Source organism: Adiantum capillus-veneris, unplaced genomic scaffold (genome assembly GCF_014529385.1).
Source record: "Adiantum capillus-veneris isolate H3 unplaced genomic scaffold, ASM1452938v2 Hic_scaffold_33, whole genome shotgun sequence".
NCBI lineage: Eukaryota > Viridiplantae > Streptophyta > Polypodiopsida > Polypodiales > Pteridaceae > Adiantum > Adiantum capillus-veneris.
The window spans coordinates 2821367-2824298 of NW_028221440.1; positions in this window are offsets into that span (position 1 = coordinate 2821367).

Below are 2932 nucleotides of genomic sequence, written 5' to 3' on the forward strand. Positions count from 1 at the left end.
AAGCAACGGGGGGGACTTTTTTGTCCCTTGTGTGTGTGTTGTTGTGTGTGTGTGTGTGTGTGTGTGTGTGTGTGTGTGTGTTGTGTGGTGTTCTCTCTCATCCCCCCCCTTGTAGGCTCGCCCCCCCTCTTGTAGGGATCTTTTGACTTTAGGGAGCTCAAGCACCTTAGTCATCAAGCATGACAAAGCACTTGGACTAGGGGTATTCCCACAAGCATCTCAGGCAAGCATGTCAAGGCACCTCAAGCACCTTAATCAAGCGCAAGTCAAGCACCTCAAGCATGGATTAAGTCAAGCACCTCAAGCACCTTAATCAAGCACCTCAAGCAGGACAAACACCTCAAGCACGACAAGACCTCAAGCAGTCAAGCACCTCGAGCTTGGCCGGGTTCCCACCTCAAGCTCAGCCCTAGCTTACCTAAGGTCAAAGGACTTTTTCACACATTATTGGAGGTCTTCAATGAAGCTAACCCTAAGGTCTTATGCTCCATTGGTTAGCCTTGCTCTTGATAGACCATCTCCCATTTGGGCCCCTTTACTATTGGCCCCGTGTTGAGATAGATCTATAAGCACATATCTATATCTTAAAACTTGTTCCCGTTTATTCTCCCACATTAAGTGATCAATTTAATATGAGAAAATCATTTGGGTTGGTTAGGTATTAGATTTTATGACATTACCTCTCTCTTAAAATCATAGTCGTCCTCGACTATGAGGTAGAAGAGATAAAGGCTTAGTCATTAGTCAATCGTACTTAGCGGTATAGGATCCCTTTTTTTACCCTACGACATCTTTCCAAGATGGATGACTAATCCATTTGGTCTTGGGAGACATAGCTGCCGCAAGCATGTCTGCTCTTTAGTCCATTTCATTCTCCCAAAGTAGAGTGACAAATTCTACTTGGTGTTTGAGAGACGTCGTCATCACAAACATGATTCAAAGCATGCATACTAGTTAAATTTGTGCACAATTAAAAAGAGGACTAGTCATATAAGACAAAAACATGAGTCATTTAAAAAGAAATTTGTACATTTGCTTACTCTAATGTAGCATTGTAAGCATTGACAAGGTTCATACTATCCTTAAGTTGTACTCCTTGCATCCATTTAGCATCTTCAAAAGGATAATTTTGGAACTTAATAAGATACCGTCGGATTATCTTACCATGTCGTAGTACCTTGTCTTCATGCCGAAGGACAGCTTCGAGTTGTAGCACCTCTTCTTGGTCTTCGACTTCGGGAGGGTCTTCAATAATTGGTTCAATTGGTGATCTCCTTTGTAGGGCTTAAGTAGGCTTACATGAAAGGCATTGTGTATAAGCCAATGGTTGGGCAACTTGAGTGATAAGCCGTCTCATTGATAGGCTTCAAGATTTGGAAAGGACCATAGTATCTTTTTGCTAGTTTAGCATAATACTTTTGATGGCCCGTAGGATTTTTGCCCGTCGTTTCCTTAATCGAGCCTTAGGGAACTTGAGTAAGACCCAATCATTTTCTTTGAACATTAAGGCTCTTCTGTGCTTATCAGCAGCAGCTTTTTGCCTTTGTTGAGAGATGGCTATAGCCTCCCTAATCTTTTGAAAAGATTCTTGTAGGTCACGGCTATACTCATCGGCGGCGAAGATCTTCCCATGTACTTTCAGTAGCAAGGGACTTTTAGGTCTTCCCTCTATGATCTCGAAAGGTGCTTTCCCCGTAGAAGTATGTACAGTATTATTGTAGGCATACTCTACTAGCGGTAAATGCTTTTCCCATTGTGAGCGTTGATCTACTTCGGTAACATAAGTTTGAGTAGATCGAGTATCGTAAGATTGGCTATCTCACTTTGGCCATTTGTTTGTGGGTGATAGACGAAGAGAAATTCAATCTTGTTCCTAGATTTTCAAAGAGACCTTTCCAGAAATTACTGGTCATTCTAGGATCTCTATCTGACACGATGGATGTGGGTAATCCATGGTGCTTGAAAATCTGAGATATGAAGAGAGTTGCCATTTGATGTGCCTTAATAGTCTTTTTGACAGGAATAAAATGTGCTTGCTTGCTAAACCTGTCGACTATTGTCCATATTCCTGTATTCCATGGATAGACTTGGGCAATCCAAAGATGAAATCCATGGATATACTCTCCCATGGTGAATTTGGAATAGGCAATGGCTGGAGTAATCCAGGTTGCTTCCCTCTATCATACTTGGTCTTTTGGCATACTACACATTTTGAAACATACTCTTGTATGTCCACTTTCATGGTAGGCCAATAGAAATACGTCTCTACTCCTCGGAGAGTAGGTTGAATACCTCTATGCCCTGCATATGGAGGAGCATGGGATTCATACATAACCTTCTCACGAAGGGAATGGGTAACACATAGCCTATTTCCGTGGAGAAGATAACCATCCTGCAAGGTGAATGGTTCCTCTTTCTTCCCCAAAGCAAGGGCTGACATTATGTCTCTAAAGTCAGGGTCAGTAGCATACTCATCTATCATAGAGGATAGATCATTGTGAGTAGCTATAGACACCGCATTAACTTTGGTCGTCGTGAAAGTGCATCGGAAACTTGATTGTGCTTACCAGCTATGTGAGCAATATGGAAATTAAATTGCGAAAGAAAATTTGCCCACCTCATTTGTTTGTCGGAAAGCTTGGTTTGCGTCATGAAATACTTGAGACTTTGGTGGTCGGTTCGTAGGATAAATGGAGTCCCCAATAGGTAGTGCTTCCATGTGTCTAGGGCATGTAGAACAGCTAAAAGCTCTTTCTCATAAATGCCCAAGACTCGTTCATCACTATTGAGCCTTCGACTCTCATATGCTATGGCATGCCCTTCTTGAAGCAAAACCGCTCCAAGGCAATCACCACAAGCATCAGATTGGACCTCAAATGGCTTTGAGAGATCCGGAAGCACGAGGACTGGTTGGGAAGTAAGCTTCTCTTTG